Genomic DNA, 23,400 nt, shown 5'->3' on the forward strand with positions numbered 1-23,400 from the left:
TTCCCAAGCTCCTTCCTTAGAGTATTATTATTCCTCCACCTAAGAAAGCAGGATTCCTCCTTCCCACATTAACCCTATGGGGGGGTGGGGGGGTGGGAATGGATGGCACATCTCTGATGAGGCCAGCCTGATGGGGCTGTCAGCTTAGATAAAGCTCCCTGTCCCCAAAGGTGGCCCTAGATCCAGACTAATTTCTGTCCTACTTGTAGTGATTCTGTCCATAAAGTTTCAGTCCATGAGGAAAACTGAAATCTTTGTGTCCTATATCCTGAAACTTGTGACGGTATCTTGCTTTTATCTTTCTGATTTTTTTTTCATCTATTATAAAGCTGCTAAAAGCCTCAGGCACGGGCAGTGTTTCTTTGGGCTCAGTTGCATACATCCCAGTGGCTTCTTCCCTTCTGAAAACCAGTCTTTTCTGTCAAACATGCCTTCATCTTGTTACAAAACAGGGCTGATGAATTCGGCCCTGCCCAGGGAACAATCAGCATGCTGGTGATTGCTTTGAAAGCAGTATTATACTAATACAGGATCTCATTAGAACCCCTTTCCAGGGATCTAGGGGTTTCTTCTAAATCCAAATGGAGATTGTGGTGTTCATTATGTGTTCAGAAGTGTTGCTTCTCTGTACCATCAAATGGCCTGAAGAGAGAAAATCTTTTGACCTTTGTAATTGCTACAATATTATGTCGGGTTCTTCCTCCATTTGAAAAGAATAATAAATATTACAGAGAAATACTTCTTTATTCCTCCTAAATGCAAATAAAAAAGACGGAAAACAATGTTCTTCTTAGGACATTTCAGTGGCACCATACCATCCAGCCCCCCCGGAGGGGCATCCGTGGGGGGATTGTGCCGCAGGTGGCAAAACTCGGGGTCCATTTCAGATAATTTTCAACAACTGGCCTGGGGCTTTGGGTTGCAGAATTAGCTCATCCAGGGCTTCCGCTCCTGGTTTCAGACTCATTAAGACTGTCTTGTCAGGGTAGGTATGTGATCAGTTTCTGGACTGCAAACTAAGCCCCATAAACTGCTGAACTCGGCTTAAAAAGTTAATTACCAAATCTGGTGCATGTGGTGCAGAAAAGGAGAGAAACTACAAATTAATGTGCAGACAAGCAATTTTTTTTTAAAAAATTACTTTCAAAAATATAAATATTCTCCTGCCACTGCTTGGGCCTGAGCATAATCTCAATTCACCTCCAAGTTCTTGTTTCTTTTTTACCTGCCAGCCTGTTTCCTTTTTCTGTTCTCATACAGGTTTGTGTGGGGAACCTCTGAAACTTGTCAAGGTATCTTGACAGATCAAGCACAGTGCACAAGGCATGAACAGCTTCTCCAGACACATTAAAAATGTCCACGTTGAAGCTAAATATGATGTGGGCTTTTAGTAGAAATATATATGGGGTGCCAGTTCATAAGTTTTCCTGAAGGGCCACCATTTTTATAAAGGAAATTCCTTGGTACCTTTGAGAGTTTCTCTTCTCAAACTGGTAACATAAAAAGTAACTGTTATTTGTAGTGTTCACAGCAGGCCAAGTCATGCACCTGTTTCTAGCACTTCAGGAACCGTAACAGGGGGTCATGAGACCATCTGAATGAACAGTCTGCATTGTGGGCAATTCAGAAGGGTGGCTGAACCATCCACCCACCCTGCTCTCTTTCACCATGCCCCAGGTTTGGTGGAGGAGAGGAAGGAAGTGGACCCTGATCTTCTTTTTGTATCCATCCATTTCATCCTCTTGGTTTGAACATAAATACGGTTCTTTGAACCAGATATGTTTGAACAATCCATGCTTTCCTCGATCGGGTTTAACTATACCTAAGAAAGCAGAGTTGAGCCAAAGATGCTACAGCGTATAAACTCTATAATAAAGTGGAGACCTATCTTTCCATTCTTGATTCTTATGGTGCCTGGCACAGGGCTTGGCATCAAAAATTAAGACTAGCAGTTAGTCCTCGTTGGAATGAAAGAAAAGTGAAGAAGAGGAAACAGGATCCATTCACTTGCAAGTTCACAGTGTGTTTAAAAAGAGACACAGAGACTTGCATATAAATGTGGTAATGCTTTCCCAGAAGTCATGCAAAATGCTTGAGGATCACCAAAGACGGAGTACCTGCAGGGCACAGGAGCATTTCAGTGAAGGTTGAAGAGATAGTTGGGGGAGTTTTACACTTTGGATCTATTGTTTTATGCAGATCATTTTCCAGAAAGTTATGCTGTTCTTATTTCTCCAGCCTGAAGAAATAAAGAAATAACATTTCTGGCTTACTAAGAGGTGCCATGCTAGATGTTCCAATTCACTGAGTAAACCTTTAAACAGTTCTGTCCCATTAATATATTGTACATCAGTATAATTATACCTATCGTAGGGCCCCCTCCCTAAGTAGAGAAAGAGAAAACTCAAAACAACGGCTATATATGAACGTGACAACATCCCTCATGACCTTGTAACATGAGACCACTTAATCAGACCACATGTTTGTGTGTTAGCATGTATGGGAGACAAAGAAATAGAAATATATTTTTTTAAAAAGCTATGCCACGTGGTGTTCAGGGCTCAATTTTTCGGGTATGAACCCAACTGAGCAGTGCCAGCACAAATAAATTTGCTTTCTGAAAAGAAAACCCTAGGGGTGATGACTCCGTGCAAGAATCCTGCTACATACCAATTTAAAAGATGTAGAAACTGAGGCTCATGAAATGTAGGTCACCCCTCAAATGCATAGTAATTGTAAGTAGGGGAACTAAGGCTTTAAATCTAATTATGTCTTAAACACCATGTCCATGACCATTCGCACCATCACACCATCCAACCAGAGAACGGGATAAAGGAAATCTGTCTTCTCTGCTAAGATGAAAAAGTGTGTACATTTAATCTCCCTCCTCCTAAGTCTTCAAGTGCTATATTCATATCGAGGGTGCTTTTTTATTAATATCTTATAATAGACTTTTATTTGCTGTATTAAAAGCTAGAAAAGAAAAGGAAAGCCTAGAAAATCCACATAGCCAGTCAATACCACCTCCTCCCGTGTCCTCCAATTTATTTTGCAGAAACTTTGCAGTTGGCTAATGGTTACAACATCAACAAAATAACTTCTTTCACTTTCCTCATTAAACTAAAGAGGAAAAAAAAACCTGATGCCCTGCTTCCTTGTTGACTGGTGGCTCATTACAGAGGCTAATAAGAGAAAATACATTCTCATATACTGATCATTGGAGCTCAGAGAATTTGAGGAGAGCCACCTGCTGAGTAAGTATCCATTTTCACTTCTGACTTTGTATGTATTAGTCTGGTCAATTTCCCGGAGCTGGTCTGATTAGGAAAGTTTTATTTAAACAAATGGAGAAGGGACCTGAAGTTAGTGGAGAAAAACAGAAGCTGCGCCTAACCATTCAGCCAGTTTTTACCCTTGGCCAGAGGTGTCAACCACTTGGTGGACTTCTGTGGCAGAGATTACAGTGCATTCATCAAAGCCTGGGGCTTTTCCTGCTGGCACACAGATAACCCACATTCCTCAGCCTCCCCTGCAACCAGCTGCCATCTTCCATTTTCCACCCAATTGAGGGAAAACATGTCTGCTACTCTCAGATCCCAGCAGTGAAATACCTCCACATGCTCAGTGTCTCTCCCACCTCTCAGCGGCCTCCTAAATTCTTTGGTTCCTGGTGACTTATAAACCATGTGTCAAATCTAGTAGATTAGGTTCCTGACACGGACATGGAGATGGACATCACTGCTTCACACTGCCAGCCACTGATTAGACTTCAAATGAAAAAACAGTAAGTTTATATGTGTTAAGCTCCTCAAATTTTAAGTATCTGTTACCATATGTTATGGACTAAAATATTTGTGTCCCCCCAAAATTCATATGCTGAAAGTCTAACCTCCCCCTTCTCCCACGTAAGATGTGGGGATAAAAGGAAGGGCCATTGAGAGGTAATTAGGATTAGTTGAGGTCAGGATGGTAGACCCTCATGAATGGCATCAGTACCCTTGTCTGAGTCACAACAGAACTCGCTTCCGCTCTCTGTTCTGTCCCATGTAAGACTATAAGCAGTCCAAAGTCTTCAGCCAGAAGACTCCCGCCAGAACATGACCATGCAGGCACCCTAATCTCATACTTTTAGCCTCCAGAAGTAAGAAAAAGAATTTTTTTCTGCTTATAAGCTACCCAGTCTATGACATTTTTGTCCTAGTAGCCCAGCTGACTAAGACCACAGATAGGCTAATTTAACTAACATATATTCTCCCTTAATAGATTTAGCTGTATATGGGATATATGGAGGGTTTTTCTTCTTTTTAGAAAAAGACTTAAAAATCACATGCTACATTTTAACACCTTGGAATCCCGAAAAGAATATACCAATCTGCATATCTATTTATATAGTTATAGACATCAGATAGCCATGGGTACAATACAGATGTAGATATAGATTCAGGTGTAGATATAAAATATTGATGTGTTCCATTACAAAGATAACGTGACATCTGTAAACAAATCTGGCAAAAATCTCATTGCATAATAAGCTTCAGTGAACATTCTGTGAACTTGAACAAACTGAAAACTTAATCTAATTGAACACTTTTGGCTAGAAAATTTACTTGTGTATCATTTAATATCACATCAGTAAGAACTTTGAGACACAATCTAATTTATAAACAGAGGAACACACAAAAAAAGAGACTAAGTAAGATAAATAGAGGAAGAGAAAGAAGGTCACCTTATAGTTATATTTGTAAAATTCTCCATGAAAGGTTAATCTTGAAAATCTAAGTACAAAAGTCTTAGGTTCAAGTAGGATGAATCAAGAAGAAAAATTCCGAATTTGATAAGAAGTGGCAGAGTGGATTCTAAGCCTTGTAGAAAATAAGCCCCTCAAGAACCAGAATATGTTCAATTTAATAAGACGTTTTGAGGGATGACCATGAATAAATCATTCTGTAAAATTAAAATATGAGTAATACCTAGAGTATGACAGGAGGCTTCACAATCCAGTGGAAGGCCAGGCTTAGGTAAGAACACTTCAGTACTGGGTGGTAAGTACAATAGTGGTGCACAAAGGATAAAATGGAAATTAGGGGAGACTGTAGGAAGATGGTTAAAGGAAGGGACAACACAGCTATATCTGGAAAAGCAAGGAAGGTTTGGATAAGCAGAAACCAAAGGGAGACAATTGTAGGAAAACAACAGACTAGAACTATTTCTCTACAGTTTCATTCTTTTCCCAACACCTTACAGATCAGAAAAATTGTGTATGTAATTCTTTTTAGTTGTCATTTAGAATATATCCATTAAAAGGCTAAAAATATGAAAAGCGCCTTACTTAGATTTAGGTTCAGGAATTTCTGGAAGTAAAGAAGATATTAGATCTATAGGAAAATACAATGGAAATTTATAGCCCAAAATACTTGTCGAAAAAGAAGAGTTGCTGAAGTAGAGGCAAGTTGTGGAGCAGACTGTGCTTTGAGCTGCAAATAAGGGAGAAGAGGGGGAAAGCCATATAATCAGTTCACCTACAACAAAAGCTGGCTCCCTGGGTCCACTACAGCACTAATGACCTTGAGGCCCTTCTTGTTTTCTTTCTCTACTAACACCTTCCCTTATCAAGGCTGCAGAAAGTTTCTTGTAACTGCAAACAGTATTTCCTGAACTGAAATCTCCCAAACAGGTAAATGGGAACAGGGAAGGAAAGACCTTCTTCTTGTACATCTTCCTTTATAATGGAAGAAGGAGAAAAGTCTTTCCCAGAGACCTCAGCATACATGACAACCCCTTGATTCTTATTTTCTTTGCAGATAGATGTGGGTTACATGTTCACCTATTGACCAAACAAAGACAAAGACAACAGAGTCTGCTATGATTAAGTAAACCAATCATCATTCAGACTCCAGGGATGACACATAATAGATGTCCCAAAGCGAAGGTCCTGTTAGTAAGAAATAAAAGGTACAATCAGATGAGATGGGTGGATAACTGTATGCCAGGTATGGGGAACTCAGATTAGGGTCAACTGACATAAGGAGCTGGAAATGACCTAGCGATAGTTGTCGGGACAATTATTTCTAGAATTATATTGAAACACCCTGATCTGTGTATTCTTTCCACCTCTCCATCTTGTGCTTCACAGTGTTCACTGTTCAGCTGAAAACTAGATAAAGTGCTGAGTGTGAGCAGCTGAGCTAGTGGAGCAGGACCCAAGATGGCTTCCTGATCCAAGAAGAAATACAGGGACCCTAACACTGGATTGCAAATTATCAGAAGATCCCACTCATCAGCACACTCTCCCCCTATCAGACATAACCAAATGCAAACTCCTGCAGGCAGGACTTGCATTCACAAGCTGGCCATCAGAGATCCCCAAAAAGTGTTGTTAAAAAACTTCAGAAGAGAGGCGCCAAATGAAACCCAATGAACTGAAAAACAGATTGAAAAGTGTAAGCATAGAATAAATACCAAATAAGGAAAGTTAATATCTTTAGAGAACTTAAAACAATGACCACATTCATAAAAAGAAAACAAGGTGTGCTAAACCAAACCAAATAAAAAAATTAACCAATTAGGGGTGCCTGGGTGGCTCAGTCAGTTAAGTGTCTGACTGTGGCTCAGGTCAGGATCTCATGGTCTGTGAGTTCGAGCCCTGCATTGGGCTCTGTGCTGACAGCTCAGCGCCTCCAGTCTGCTTCTGATTCTGTGTGCCCTCTCTCTCTCTCTGCCTCACCCCTGCTTGCACTTTGTCTCTATCTCTCAAAAATGAATAAACGTTAAAAAAATTTTTTTTAAATGAACCAATAAGAGGTCCTGAAGAATGAAGTCACAATCAGAACTCTAAGGGCAAAGACAAATTTAAATTAAGAGGCTCAGGGAACCTCAGTTGGGCGTCCAACACTTGATTTAGACTCAGGTCATGATCCCAGGGTCATGGGATCTAGGCTGCCATCCTGCTCTGCACTGAGCATGGAACCTGCCTGAGATTCTCTCTATCTCTTCTTCTGCCCTTCCCCCTCTCATGCTCCTGCTCTTGCTTTCTTTCTCTCTCTTAAAAAAAATGAGGCTTAATTCTCTATTGGAAATAAGAGCACAGACTTCTCTCCTCCCTTTTCTTAGAGCATTTTCTTTGAAAAACTTGAAATCCTGAGTTCTTTTTCTATCTCTTTGGAATGTATGAAGTTATTTTTAAAGGCTAAATAAGGCTCTAGCTGCCAGCTTTACAACCCAAGAATGTCTTTATCAAAGACCTGAGGGCTATCTCTTTGAAATGTAATCATCCATCGAGGAAGTAGCCCAATCTCCCAGTTTCTGTGGGTGGATAGGAGCTGAACCTAGGAGAGCCAAAGCCCACCAGACTGTGAAGCCACTTCCTGTCACAAAAATCCAAGAAATTTCTTTTTCCTTTGGATAAAGCCAATTAGCTAACACAGATGGTCACCCCAGTGAATTTAGGATGATTTATGTGTGCCAAGTGATGCTGCCAGTCCTCCTACTTCAGGGAGAGTGATTGTTTACCCTGAGAAGCTGTGTGTAAGGGTCTGTCTCTGCTAGGATATAGAAGAGGGAGTCATTTCCTTCCGTCTTTGCAAACTCTTAGTAGATCGCCTTTGATGCACACCTCATTCTGGTTCAATGCTTATTTAACAATAAAATTGTTTTCCTTCTCTTCTGTTTTTATGGAGAAGCATTCTTGGGTAATAGGAAGTTTTGCTTTTAATTAACTGAAGCAAAACAAAATGAAGTAAACAAAAAATTTGATGGCAAATATGAATTGTAGTTATTTACTGTCGGTTTAAATAAATTAAATTCACTATAAACAGAGACTTTCAAATCAAGTAACTAAATCGTATACTCTAATTACAAGAATGATACCTAAAATGATGTAGTAGTGAGCATGTGGACATAAACAAAAGCAAATGAAAAAGAGAAAGGTATCAAGAAAGGACAAGAGTAAGAAAAATGTACAGAGATATTACTATAAAAAATAAAATTCAAGTGAAAGGTAATGAGCAAAATGAATTATTTTAATTAATTCAAGAGGGATAAAACTGAATAAACAAATATCTATTTAAAATATAAAATTTCAAAAACATGTCTCCAAAAAGTTACTAAGCATCTTTTTCTGGCTATGTTCCACCAAATTTTTAGGAAATAGTTTCTTCCAATGTAATACAGATTGTTCCAGATCCTCATCCAATCATCCAGTTAATTACTGTGTAATATACTGATGGGAAGTTTCTCAATTTAATTTAAAAGATCAGCAGAACTATGATATAACAACAAAATAAAAGTAGCACCAAATGCTAAACCTATAATACCACTTAAAAAAATAGATGAAAAATAGTAAATAATAGTGGATAGAGTTTAGGGTAAAATAAAAGTAAAAAATAATAAAACATGGAGAATTAATTCACTGAGATCAAATAGACTCAACGTTGGACAATATTAGGATAATAACAAAAACAATAACAACAAAAACTGGAGAAGTAGTGCAGAGGACAGACTGAAAAATAAAAGAATGATACAAAGGAACACACCTAGGAAGTTCATAGGAAAAAATGAAATCCAGAGCCCAAGTGACGATTTGCCCTTCAGTAGGGGAGACAGAGCTCATCCCCTAAGGATGAAAGAGAAAAGTAGCCATGGGGAGAACCCAGGTAAGTTAAAACATAAAGCAGAAAAGCTGAAAATTTAGGGTGATCATGCAAAAGCTCTCCACTTTCCCTTCAATATTAAAAAGAGATTTCGTATTGCAAGTCAAGGGAAGTGGAAAAGGATGCCAACTAATGTGAGGTACAAGGATGATCAGTATTAATGATGTTACAGATGAACTGGAGGAGTTTATTAATCTGCTATTTTAAAAACTACCTATAATTGGGGCAACTGGGTGATTCTATTAAGCATCCATTCTTGATTTCAGCTCAGGTCATGATCTTATGGGTTCATGGGATAGAGACCCATGTCAGGCTCTGCACGGACTGCATGGAGACTGCTTGGGATTCTCTTTCTTTCCCTTTCTGTCTGCCCCTCCTCAACTCGTGCTCTCTTTGTCTCTCTCTCCCTCCCTTTCTCCCTCTCTCAAAAATAAACAAACATTTAAGACTACCTATAATTCATGCAACTAAAATTATTGTGAAATAGAAGTAAAAGAAAAATTTTTCTTGGCTTCCTTTCATTTAGGAAAAATATTTTAATGTGCCTTTAAAACCACCTAGAGCTGAGACAAAGAGGAGAGAAAATGCTCTGAATAAACCAGCTCCAAAGTGGGAAGCTATGGACTTTGGTTAGTCTGAAACAGAAGAACCTGGAATTTGGCAGAGACCAAGAAAGGAGCTTCAGTCTAAGGAATGGGCATGTTCAACACCATCTTGGCTTCTCACATCAAGGAAATTACAGTAGAAGAAGTCCCATGAGGAGGAGAAGATGATAAAATCTATGGCTCTCATAGCGAATAGCTATTTTTAATATTTCCTTTTCTGATTCTAGTTTCATTATTTTATCTTCACGCCTTAGAAATTAAATCTAACAATCTTTATCAATAATGCCTTGAAAGTAAATTGTCATACCTCTCTCCAAGTGCTGATGCAAGGTAGACTACAAAAGTCGAGAAACCGCCAGAGGCTATTAGAAGAAAAGGTAGAGCACTGAGCAAGAGGGAGAGGTGATAGGAAGCCTGTGTACATGTTAGCTCCCCATCAAGGATGCATGTAGATTCTAAAAGAGGGATATATAATAATTATAATAACATAATAATTGGTCATGCAGAATGGGGGATTCAGTACTTAAACAGACTTAGAGAAAAGGATAATGCCAGAAGGTTGGAAACCCTGTCTTTATTAGGAATGACATCAAATGATATCAAAACAAGGCATGACCTGAGTTCAAAGAACATGTGTATTCTGTGGCTAATCATCCACAAGATCATGCAGATGCGGTTAATGAAGTCTCGATTGAAAGCACGCTTGAGGACACTCAGTTGTTTGTGTGATCCCTACACCTAAGAGCAGGGAAGAAGTGCTTCACTTCTACCTACAGAACCTGCACTGCAGGTGATTTATAAAGAAAATAAGTCACCTAGATTCATAGTAGATTTTGCCTTATCAGAGAAAAATAGTTTAATTATTCTCCCACATGATTATCTCCTTGAATGCCATGTCTGTGAACCCAATATATCATTTATAATATGAACACATGGACACCTCCATACATTTTCCTTAGAATAAGACCCAGTTCTCTGGAAAGTCCCAGGGTCTGCAATAGAAAATATTCTGTCCTCTCATTCCCAAAAGCATCAATGTAAGGAAGAGAAAGGATTCTAGATACTTTTTTTCTAGAGCCCCTTCACCTCTGCAAGTCAGTGGGGGTCTACTTGGGTGAACAATTCAAGCAGCAGGGCCCTTAGCGCATTATCTTTACTTTGATCCTAGCAATGCCATGCGGATTGATTTTAAGGTATGCCTATTCTTCAAAAGACTTGATCTCTAGCTTAAGAATGTGAGTTAAGTAGGGATTTTATAGGAATTTTTGGCTTTAGGAAATACAACATAAGAGACCCCCTGCCTCCTACAGTCCTCTGTAAATCTCGTCTCTAATTGTTTCTCCCCTTCAAAGCAAACTCCCATATACTTCACAATGTATTAGTCAAGTCTCCAACAGGCATGTGTCTAATTATCCTCCACCTTCCAGGCACAGTTCAGAGAGAAATGATTAGTCATATTTATTGTCATATTGTCTCTGAGATAACAGTTTATATAAAATCACTATGTGTCAAAAATCGAAGGGTGGGGGCGCCTGGGTGGCTCAGTCGGTTAGGCGTCTGGCTTTGGCTCAGGTTGTGATCTCATGGTTTGTGGGTTCAAGCCCTGCATTGGCCTCTATGCCAACTGCTAGCTCAGAGGCTGGAGCCTGCTTCAGAATCTGTATCTCCCTCTCTCTCTGACCCTCCCCTGCCCATGCTGTCTCTCTCTGTCTCTCAAAAAAATAAAGTAAAATAAAAGAAAAATTAAAAAAAAATTGAAGGGTGTGCCAAAGTGTAAATGCAATTCCACACTTCCCAAAGGTGGATGAAATTCCTGCTCCACATGTGACTCCAATGTGTTTGCTGTTTAGAGAGAAGGATCTGGCCTCTGCAGATTGCCAGGCTTTCTCCCATATTACCACCAGCTTATACAGCACTATTGTATTTGCCCAAAGCTGTTTGCCATGGTTGTTCAGAGTCCTGTTCACTTATTCCCTACTTGTCTTTTCTCCTATCCAGTCTCTGCCAACTTGGAGCTCCTGGTTCCACTCCTCAATTTGGACATAGCCCTCGGCCTTCTGGGCTTTTAAGTCTACTTAGCATCTTAGGAGTAACTTTCCCTATCAAACTCCAGCTTGAACTTGACCCAGCCTCTTCTTCTTACCCCACTTTAGCTGTGACATTGTCAGAAATCAAACTCTGACTCTAGCAGTTTTGTGTACAGTCTTGGCCACATCCCCAAACTCCCCTGTGATGGAAGGTGGGGTCATTCTTAAATATGTAAAAACAAAACAAGACAAACAACCTGCTAAAAGGGAAATTAGGGAGTCAGGCTCTTCCTACTGTTCAGTTATATTTCCAATATGTTTGTCAGTACATCACTGTGACTTATTCTCAGATAACACAGGAGAATTGTAGTCACATCCTCTACTTAGAATGCCATTTTCTGTGTTCTGGTATGTCCATTCTAGTCATATAAAGAAAATAAGTCACTCTACATGATTGAGTGTCCCCACCAACCTGGATTTCATCTTTCCTGTATCATTTGACAATACCCTAATTCTGCCTTTCAATACATATCATCAAAACAGAAAGGATATTTGCTAAAAAAAAATAGAATGATCTACCAAGGTAGGATAGAGAAAAAGGAGTGAAAGCATTTGCACCTTTTGGAAAATGGGGGTGAGGACATGAAACACAATGTTTGCCAACACTCACTCCACTAATCTCTCCCTCACTCATTTTCAGAATTCACAAATGTGCCTGTTGACTCCCTCTATTGGAGTCACAACTATCCCAGAAAGTAAATTTCAAGTAAGAAAAGCATCATAAAGGAGCTCTATTGTGACTAAGCAGCTACTTTCAGTCTATCTGAGACAGCATAGCGACCTCTAGATTGCATTTTAGAGGCTAACACTGGCATAGAAAGGATGTAATTTGACCAAAGCATCAGTGGTTGAAGGTCAGCAAACTGCAGGTTAAATTTTAGTGTGTTTGGGCTGCTATCATAGAATACTACAGATTGGGTGGCCAATAAACAACAGGCATTTATTTTTTACAGTTCTGGAGGCTCAAAAGCCCCAAGATCAAGGGGCCTACAGATTGAATGTCTAGTGAGGGCTAGCTTCCTTGTTCATGGGTTCACAGATATGCTTTTTTAGCTCTTAGAAAAGACCAGGTGAGGAACCACTTTGAAATATCTTTGATAAGGGCACTGATCCTAGTCATGAGGGCAGAGCCTCATCACCTAATACCTCTCTAAGGCTAAATCTCCAAACACTATCACAGCATCACAATAGGGAATAGATTTCAATATATGAATTTTGGTGCAAAGGGAACTGGGAAAATACAAACATTCATTCTATAGCAGCCTAAGACCTGTCCTCGAAGCCAGAGTTGGGTGGAGAGAGACATGCTCTTCAATATTATGCATACTTTAAATCTTTCCATATGATTCATAGTGAGGTTCATATATTAGGGTTGTGTAATAGATCATTGATCCTTGCAATGACTGAGATGTGTTTCCTGGCTGTTAATGTCAGTATATTTCTTATTTCTGAGTTTTTATTTTCAGCACCTCTCCTTCTACCTTACCACTGTACCAGTTAACTTTCCCACAACCTAACAGACTCCAGAAAATAATACCATGATCCATCTCTAAAGTTAGTCGTTATGAATTACCATTCTCTGCTTACCCCCAATCTATCTTCCCAGAGAGCTCAGCTGGGTCAACAGAAATGGAGGCTTGAGGCACTACTAGTGCCTCATCACTCAGAGAACGTGCTGTTCCTGACACATGGCATAAAGTGACGGCTATTTCCTTGTGGCCTAAAGTTAGGGACAGTACTGATGCCACTAAGAACAAGCTGAAAAAAATACCCCAGGGTATTTTTACTCTTCATACTGGACTTGATTTTTCCAAAATGTACCGGGTAGTCCAAATATGCAGCTCATATATGTTTAATATTCTGAACTCTTGCTGTGGAAAATGGAGCTGAAATGACGTAAAGCAAAGCACAGTCTGTACGTCAAGCTTTTTTCCACGTGCCTTTGAGCCACCCCTGGTGCCATCTGAATCATTTATGAAACATATTATTGTCTAATGCCTGAACCCCGTCATCTAAAAGCAATAGTGTATTGTTTTTTGCCCTTTGTGTTGTGAGGTTATCTAATTTCCATTCCCAGATGCATGTCATGCTTGCTCTGTTTTTGTCTTTAAAATAAATCTGTTGCCTAAAGCTAAATATACAATACTTTGAACATGACAATGAAGCTATTTTTAATTTGTCCTTTCGGTTTAATTATGCTCTTGGTATTATTTCGTAGGTACAATTTGCAACATTCCTGCTGCCACCTACAGGCAACCCTGTGCACCACCCGTGATGTCTGGGGGTGGGTATAGAGTTACCTGTTTATCTTGAATTAGAGATCTTGCTGTATTTTCAACCAGTATTTGTCAGCATGGATAGGAGTGTGTTCAAAATGTTTTTTAAAGGATACCTACATCTTTATTTTTCACTTGAAAATAAAAATATCTGCAAGGTGCTCATAAATCAGTAAATAGGACAATCTGCAAACATAAAGAATTCACTTGGGATGATGCAGGAGAAATTCTACACAAATGTGTTCTTAATCGTTTCCATAAGTAATAAAATCAGCATGTTTATGAAAAACCTAAATACATAATTGATCAAAGCAATTTTCACAGTTTAAAATTTATTAGCTATGGAAATAGCTGATGTGAAAAGGAAGGTTAAGAGAAAAGAAAAATTAAGTCTGTTAAAGAGTAATTCTCTCTCAACTTGACAAGTATTGCTAACTGCACTGAACTCACTCTGAAAGGACAGCACAGGAAGGAAAAGTTTAAATGGAGAGGGAACAGCTCTTACGAGGCCATTTAACACGCACACACAAAAGGAAGGGGATGATGAAGTTTGCAATAGAACCCTGGAGCTCTCTGATGAACCTGAGTCCTCTATGGACAGGAAGAGCCCAGCACTTGCGGGACCAAAAGAATGTTCTCTCGTTGAGAAGCTGGTCTCAAGGGAGAGAGGTGGCTACTTGTAGAACATGCCAGCGGTCTTGAAGTGACTCTTTGTGCGGAGCACTCTTTAATTTCCTTAACTTTTCTGTTTCTTATTCCAACATACACGCCTGTTGGAGTAAAAGTCATCATTCACAATGTGATACGGACTTGTATGCCACTTTCTCAGTCTTTAAGAATTACATCCCCGGGTCCTAAAACCCCAGAATTTTGAAACTCTTTTACATAGTGCAAACCAACATTTGAGAATGGGAGAGGGAACCTGTAATTCTGTGCATAACGCATTTAATCCTCTTTGTATAATATTTGATTTATTTATTGAAGAAAATAGCATTCATTAAGTACCTACTGTATTCCAGGCCACATACTTGATACTAAGGATTAGGATTTAGCCTTTACTTCAAGAACACTTTCTCAGTGGGGTAACAGAAGCAAGTGTTGGGTCAAGGCCAAGTTGCCCCCAAAATGTGCCACTTTGGCATGCAGATTATTTCAAGCTGAAAACAATCAAGACCCAGACTCAGAAAGAAACTTTGGAGGCACCTGGGTGGCTCAGTCAGTAGAGTGGCCGGCTTCAGCTCAGGTCATGATCTCACAGTTCGTGGGTTCCAGCCCCACATCAGGCTCTGTGCTGACAGCTAGCTCAGAACCTGGAACCTGCTTCAGATTCTGTGTCTCCCTCTCCCTCTGACCCTCCCCTGCTCGTGCTGTCTCTCTCTGTCTCTCAAAAATAAATAAAAGATGTAAAAAAATTAAAAAGAAAAAAAAAGAAACTTTGACCTTTCCCTAATTGTCTAACAAGAGCAAAAATTTTAGATAGAAAAATTGCTCTAGAAAGAGAGCTAGCATAATAAGTAATTACATTGTAATAGGAACTAGGGGTGGTAGACAAGAAGGATGTTGCAAAATTTGTTTGTTAAAATTCTTCTCTATATCCCATTGTTTCTGGATCGCCCACCAAACAATTGTTTATCAAACATTTACTCTTTTATCTTCTTCTTGTGAATTGTTTTCCTTCAGTTTGAAGTCTCAGACCCTGCCCGCATTTTCTTAGTTCATGATGACATATGTACCTCATTTTTCCTGATTATCTTTGGCATCTCATATCGGTGTGGATCCCTTGTACATAGGAATGTAAATCTGATTTTCTTCTCTTAATTTGACTCATGTCAATTGAATTCTTAGACTACCTAGAATAAGCTTGAAGCTTAGAGGAAAGGTTTTTTTTGTTTGTTTGTTTTTATTTTTGTTTTTCCCTCCTTAACAGTGACACAAGTAAGTGCAATATAAGTACTATTATACAGGCAGGTCTTGGCACTTTGGCACAATTGCAGCAAAAAAGAGAGAGGTCACCTTTCTGTAGGGAAAGGCCCTAGAAGGCAAGGGGTTATGGAAAAAGCATAAATATACCAGGAAGCAAAGACTGCATAGCTTTGGCCATTCCCTTCCAGTTCTTCCTTCCCATTCCTTTTATTTCTTGCCAAGAGAAGGATTTCTAAAATAATATAAAAATCTTAGCAGTATAAAAAAAATCTTAGTAATATAGTCTTGACAGTATCAAGTAGGACCCCGGGCTCAGCACTGTATTTGCCACAAAGAAGACTCCCATTAATAATTCATTCTCAATGCTTTCTCCACTCCCATCACTTAAAATGCAAATAATCCAAAAATGTACAGCACACCAACCTCCCCATCACATTTTCCTGCATGAGAGCAAGAAAAAAAAGAAAAGCAACTTGATCAGCAGCATAGAATTGTTACATGAACTTTACGTGAATGGACATTGTGATTCCTCTCATTCTTGACCAAATATTAAATCCTGCTGGGTTTTCTTTTTTTTTTCCAACTTTTACCTCTGATGTTTAAAAAGGAATTATCAATGTTGAAGTTAAGTATAGACTACGATTATACCATTTCAGTTTTGATAAACTAAACTTCTTTCATATAATAAAATAAAATAAAATAGAACTAATAACAAGCATTTTATATGAATAATCATGTTCTTAGGATGTCTGTATGCCTAAAACTATACAAGATACTCTGATAGATATAATATGTGAATACATTTCTTCTCTATAAGGCATGTTGAAGTTTATAGAGAGAAAGGGAACGAAACCATACATATATATATGTAACTACACATAAAAGCAGATATGTTTGGCACTGTGAAGTTCTGAAATCGTTGAAGCCTATCATTAATATCTTTAAATTCTCATTTTGTACTATCCCCTAATTTCCACAAATTATTTTCTGTCTCTTCACTATGCATGACAATCTCCAGACCACCAACTAACAATGCTGCTCAAACTCCCAGTCTCTCTCACTGTGAAGGAGGCCATGAATCAATTTGATAGAAGCTTTAATATGCTGTACTCCCTAGCATTATATGAGTTTCAATAATGAACCAGAGAAATCACTGTTTACACCAATGGAATAACCACTCCTGGTAGGAGTTCAGACGCTATACACAAACACTCGCAAAGATGACTTTAGCAATCTTGCAATCACTGTGGCATGTACCACCAGCTACTCCATATATGTATAATGCCTGTTCTGAAATCACAGAATAAATGGTAGAAGTTATCATGTAGATTATAAAGCAAACAAGATCAAGAATAAATATAGCAGTGTATCTTCAAATAGTCTGGAAAAGCTTCCTGAAAGAAGTGAGATATGAGTATTTCTTTAAGAAGGAAGATGACTTGGACAATCAAAGAGAAAGAAGTGAAGAGGGAACCAAAGGCAGGCTGAGGGTAAAGTGCAAGCTAACAATACCCCCATGCCTCCCAGGTAGGATACCTGTCCTCAAGCACTCCTGTTGCCCAAGAAAAAAGAGAAGGGAAAAACAGACGGTTAACTGATAGCAATGGGAGTCATGCAGGACAGGAGTCTATCACTTTGCAACTGTCTTAGTGATTTCCAAGAAAAAAACAACCTCCAGAAACCTATAGACTCAGTTTCTCGGAGCCCTAACATCACTCTCCCCTCCATAGTGATATGAGGAACAGTGGCAAGAAGAAAATGTAGATAAAATTAAATTTCTTTAGGATCAGAAACCGTGTGTTGTGTCTTCACTCTCTGTGCGTCCCCCTTCCTGCCCTTTCTCTCCCTCTCTCAGGAAAAGAACCCTCGATGATTCTCTGCCCTGCCGGTCGGGGCAGACGAAACTGGTACCACTGAACGCAGAGGTCGAGTGCGCCGGGACCTGGCATCGGTTAAGACACCCAGCAGCCTTCCCAGGTGAGCAAAGAAGGTCACTTCCTGGCAGGTGCAGGAACCTCAGCACATCGTGGGGACCTCGGGAAGAGGAGTTTTGCCCGACTCTACAGGTATTGCAGGCCTGTCTGATGGAAAGTGCTTGGCTCAGCTTCTGGCCTGGAGAGGCTACAAAAGTTCAACCTGGAGATCCCTTATAAAAGGTCCCAGCAAAGCAAACTTTAAAAGATCCTCATGAACAGTCGCTAGTCTTCCTGAGCTTAGGTAAATAATTAGGCCAAGGTTGTTAAGACTGGACTTGTTCCACGAATGCATTGGTCTCGCATTGGCTATGTCTGAAAATGGGGTTTTTTTTTTTTTTTTAGAGAGAAAAATTGTTTCCACAACGCACCACTATAAATGTTAAATCCCTGAAAAAAATGTTAAAAAAAAATTAAATTTCTTTATATCCTGCAGCCCATTAAGAAACACTTGAGATAGGCAGAATATAAAATTCCTCCAGGAGAACTGTCTTGTCTTAACGTTAATGCCTTACTAGAGGGAAAAATAATTTTAGATCAACAATAGCAGAGCGTGTCCAGTATCTTAGGAGTCCTCTTTCGCGTATGAAAGTCCTTTTGGAGAACTCCCTTGTTCCTTACCAGCCCCACTCTCCACCAACTCCACAGTACATAATCAGTTTCTCTTCACAACCCTGGTGCAGTTCTTTCTGCCTACAGGTCCTGTTCCCCAGGCCTTAATAAAACCACTTTTTTGCACCAGACATCCCAAGAATTCTTTCTTGGCCATTGACTCTGGCCCTTGCCACTACTCTAAAACCACATCAGAAGGAGCTGGGAACAGAAAGGACATCCAGGTAGAGGAATAGCAAACACAAAGAATAAGCAAGGCAAGTATGGGAGACAATTTGCTTTTAAAGATCCTTTTTAAGACATTTAAAACATGAAAACATTAAGCATTTTAACCCATTAAAACATTTTAAATGCACCAGTAATTTTTTATAGATCTGATGCCTTTGAGAATATTCAATGTAGATTGACTACTTTTCTGATAAAAATGGAAAAAATAACAATGTTTTTGCACGTTAAAAATTCACCTAATGTACAAAATAGACATAAATGCTTATGATGGTTGACCATTTTTTGATTATCTCCAAATACAGTATTTGATGTACTGTAATAAAGTTTGAGGACTGGACTTGTTTTTGAATTATTAAAGTCTAATCCCAAAGCAGGATTTTAATTAAGAATGAGAATTGGGGAGTGTTTGAAATGAATTCTGGTGAATTCTTTCACAGACAAGAGAAAACAGATATGCAGGATTTTGACCTTTTCCTAAAATTCCCAAGACTCACTGATCTCTGACATAGATCAGTCTATTTTGATTAGATTCCGAGAATTCTCAGCCAAGCATATTTCATTAGAAATATTAAGAGTTGAAAAAATAAAAAACATTAAACATGCAAAAGTTATTCTTTTTCTAACATATCTAGTCAGATGGTTAGTTTATTTTCATTCTTCCCTTTGTATGAAGTATGTAGGCTATGAATTTTCCTCTGAGCTCTGATTTAACTCTGTTCCATTGGTTACTGTATTGCTGCTTTCTGGAAATTCTATAATTAGTTTTTGTGTGTTTCGTCTTTAATGAAAGAGTATTTGAGAAAGATTTTGTTTAACTCTAAGTATTTTTTTTATACCTTGTTATCATGTCTACTTTGTTGTGGAAGACGATCTTTTTGATATGTAAAGGCTTTCTTCACAGTCTAGAATATAATGTAGTCTTAAATGTCACATAGGCATGTGCTTAATTTTTTTAAGTAATGAGTACCATAAATATCTTCTTGTTTACATTGTTAAGGAATACTATATTAAGTGTATTTTATCCTTCTACTATATCTAGTTTTGAAATTAGTGACTAGAGTCTTTGATTATTGTTAAGCCTATTTTGTTATCTCCCATAATTTCTGATTTATGAAAGTTACTGCTATGCTATTTGGTACATAGGTGTTTATAACTATTATTTCTATTGGGAAATATACCATTTAATATTAGAAACTCTTCTTCTTTGTGCCAGATAATGCTCTTTAACCTAAATTCTGCCTTAAATTCTGCCTTATCTGAAGCTAACAGCAAGACTCTACTTTCTCTGTATTTAAAAAAAATTTTTTTTAATATCTTTTATTTATTTTTGAGAGACAGACAGAGACAGCACAAGCAGGGGAGGGTCAGAAAGAGAGGGAGACACAGAATCTGAAGCAGGCCCCAGGTTCTGAGCTAGCCATCAGCATAGAGCCCGATGCGGGGCTCGAACCCATGAACTGTGAGATCATGACCTGAGCCGAAGCCGGACACTCAACCGACTGAGCCACCCAGGCGCCCCATACTTTCTCTGTACTTATATTAACCTAGTATAGCTTTACTCTATTTATTTGGGGGGGAGGGGGAGCGGGCAGGATTTTTCTAAGTCACCTCGTTTTAAGTATGTCTCATATAAATTAGAGTTTTGCTTTGTGATTCGATAAACAAATTGTTTACCTTTAAATGAGCTAAACTCATTTATACTTATAATTATTAATATGACAGGTATGTTTCCTTTTAATATATATTCTTTTTTGTTTGTTTATATTTACTCATGATATATTTTTTGTATTTTATGTCATTTTGATATTTATAAAGTTTAATATTTTAAATTATAATGCTTACATTTTGTTTTCGTACTTTTTAAAACTTTTTTTCTGTTTACTTATTTTGAGAGAGAGTGAGAGAACATGAGCAGAAGAGGGGCAGAGAGAGAGAGAGAGAGAGAATCTGAATCAGGCTCTGGGGTCTCAGCCCAGAGCCCGATGTGGGGATCCAACCCATAAACCGTGAGATCGCCACCTGAGCTGAAATCAGAGGTTGGACACCCAACTGACTGAGCCACGCAGGCACCCCTTGTTTGCATACTTTATGTAATACATTTTGCCCCTGTTTTTAATCAACATCATCTCTTAAAAAAGTAAAAGAGATATCTCTCAACTAAAATATTCCCTGGATCAAATCTATTGTAACATTCAAATCTGAAGAAAAGTTTGATTGTGTTTAAATATTCTGGATTATATTGTAGGTGTTCCTTCATTGTTTCCTGTCACTGAACATTACTGTCAAGAAGTCTGTTGAAAATCACATTTTCTTTCCCTTAAAACAATAGTGACCATATATTTTTGGCTGCCCACGTTTTGAGATGAAAGAGGCCACTGTGTATATTGATTTATGTTTATGGTACAATAAGCATAAATCTGGATTATCCCAGGGTAACTGGACCAGGTGATTTCACCACCTATATACATGGCTCGATTTTTTGGTTTGGGAGCCTAAAATAGCCCTTGATTTTTTTCATCATCTTATCTACAATATTCTTTTCCTTACCTACATTATATTTATCTTTCCTCTACATAAAGATATTTTGTTTCATTTTCACCTAAATCATGTTTCAGTATAATTAACAGTGTTATATCAGTTTTAGATTTATAATAGGATTCAATAATTCTATATATTACTCAGTGTAATGATGACAATTCCTAATTTTCCCTTAGTGACTTGTCAATATGTACAATCTCTCTCATATTTCAGGAAGTTTTTCTTGAGTTATACTTTTAAATATATTTAAATTTCTTATTTTCTTCATTCTCTTTTGCTTGTATTTTATATCCATAATTTTTCCCTCTAATTGCTCTTTTTCATTCTCCTGTATTTTAAGAATCTTTATCTTTATTGTTTATTTGGTCATTGTTAATTAATGATTTCCAGTTAGACATGCTTCCTGTAGTCCTTCTGTAGTCCTCTCCCATACTGACTTCTGGACGTGGCTATGTGACTTGCTTCGGCTAACAGGACCTCAGCAAATATGACAAATCAGGAAGCTTGATAAACATCTATACATGGGGACTTGCCCTCTTTAAATGCCACCATCACCATGTGAAGAAGTCTAGTTTGAACCTGATGACAAGGAAATACCACATGTAGAGAGAGGCTCAGCCATTCCAGTTTAACATAGCTCTTAGTCAATTCGACTCCTAAATTCAGGCACATGAATGAGCCGAGGTAAAACCAGTACAAGTGTGTTACTCGGTACACTCAACTCACAGAATTATGAGAAACATTAAATCATTGTTTTAAGCCACGAAGTTGTGGGGGTATTGTTATTTATTACTAGGTAACTGATAGAGGAATTGCGGCCTAGAAATGTGGTGTGGTTGTAATAAAACCCCAAATACGTGGCATTGGCTTTAGAATGGGGCAGCAGGTGGAGGGAGTCTGTTGGCAAGGGCTGAAGGAATGGCAAAGAAATGATGGCAGAGACTTAAAATGAGCTGAGGAAATCCTTAGTGGCAGGGAAAAAAATGGTCACGCATATTCTATAATAGCAAAACATTTGACAAACTTGTTAAGTGCTTGTACACAGAAGACAGAATTGTACCTGATAAACTAGTGGGTCTGGCTAAGGAGACTTCCTAGCAGAATTATTAAAAAAATGACAATTGGCTTCTTTTAGGTACATATGGTATGACAGCAGAAGACAGAGATAAGCTAAGGAGAGAACTAATTAGTTTGCAAGAAGAAACTGGACATGAAGAAAACACAGAACTTTCTGGTTTGAAAAATAAAATCGTTTCACATTTTCAGACTTTCCAGGTGGCAACTCTCAGTATAATCAAAGGCCTCAGGGTAAAGACCAAATCAAGGATATGGATGTGAAACCCCTTTTTAGATCTCAAAATTAAAGTGACTTGTAGTAGATGCTCTCACCTTAACAGAAGGGCTTCTAGGGATTTTACAAACATTACTTCACAGCACTCTGAAGTACCCGAGATACGGCAAGGTCTATTTTAAAGAGTTATAGATGTGAACTTGAGGCATGGGATGAATCCATCCATAAACACAGGAAATCATTAGGATTTTTAAGGTAGTTGTATCAGGTTGCACTAAAAAGGACAGAGTTTAAAAAGAAAAGAGCTTTCTGGACCTCCACCTTCCTACATACAGAAAATTTGCTGATAAGGCTACTCAGGTGTTTTTAGAGAAAAAAATCTCTGAGAGAATTGAGTTAAGAGCCTACAGGACAAAGCCAAGAACCATGGACAAGATGGATTAGGAAGCCATTCCAAAGAAGCAGAATGAAATCTTAATCAAGGAACATTTCCTGCTCCTGAGTAAGGATTCCTAACAACATATGCTCAGCTAGATTTCAGAATTGTTTTAGACTAGTGATTGCTAAAAACTCCCAATTCTTCCACTTGTAAGTGAAAGTATCAATTGTGGTTATACTGTTTCTATCTTACCATTCAATGGTGGGTCTGCGGAAGAAAGTGGGGCAAATAAGTTGCCTTTTTATTCTTGGGTGTCTAGACCAACAGGTTCTATATGCAAGGAGCTGGATCCGAGGAGATTTCTCTGTAGCCAGAATTAATACACAAAAGCATAGAATTTGAGCATGGATAGATTTCAGCATGAATCATCAGGGGCAGATAGCAGACTATGTTATGTTGTTACATCTGTAACCCTCAGTGAACCACACCTCCCTCTATTCTCCTGTATAGGCTTCCCCTACCTTGACTCTGAGCTTGCCCTGAGACTTTTTGTTTTTGCTTTGTCTGGTTTTGACACTGGGACACCAGAAAATATGACATAACCAGAGGATTAATAAATACTGGCATATTTGGACCTTCTCTTATTGAATGTTACCCTTTACTATTTCAAGAAGCCTGGTCTAGACTCACTGAAGGCAAAAACCACAGGAAAACCACAGCTGAATGTAGCTGAATATAGTAATAGCACCAGCAAGACCAGAAGAACTGGTCAGCCACCCCACAGCATTGCAAGAAACAATCATTATTTTGGGTCCTTAATAACAGAATTCCTTAATTTTC

The 23,400-nt window shown here is 38.5% G+C and overlaps 1 long non-coding RNA gene across 1 annotated transcript; it reads left to right on the forward strand.

Moving 5' to 3' along the window:
- Positions 1-12,140: 12,140 nt before the first annotated feature.
- Positions 12,141-22,225, forward strand: LOC115289162. Its single transcript, XR_003907427.1, has 4 exons — positions 12,141-12,194; positions 13,559-13,624; positions 17,395-17,516; positions 22,026-22,225. It is a non-coding gene; the product is annotated as an uncharacterized LOC115289162 (long non-coding RNA).
- The last annotated feature ends 1,175 nt before the right edge of the window (positions 22,226-23,400 follow it).

Source organism: Suricata suricatta, chromosome 4 (assembly GCF_006229205.1).
Source record: "Suricata suricatta isolate VVHF042 chromosome 4, meerkat_22Aug2017_6uvM2_HiC, whole genome shotgun sequence".
NCBI classification, from domain to species: Eukaryota; Metazoa; Chordata; class Mammalia; order Carnivora; family Herpestidae; genus Suricata; species Suricata suricatta.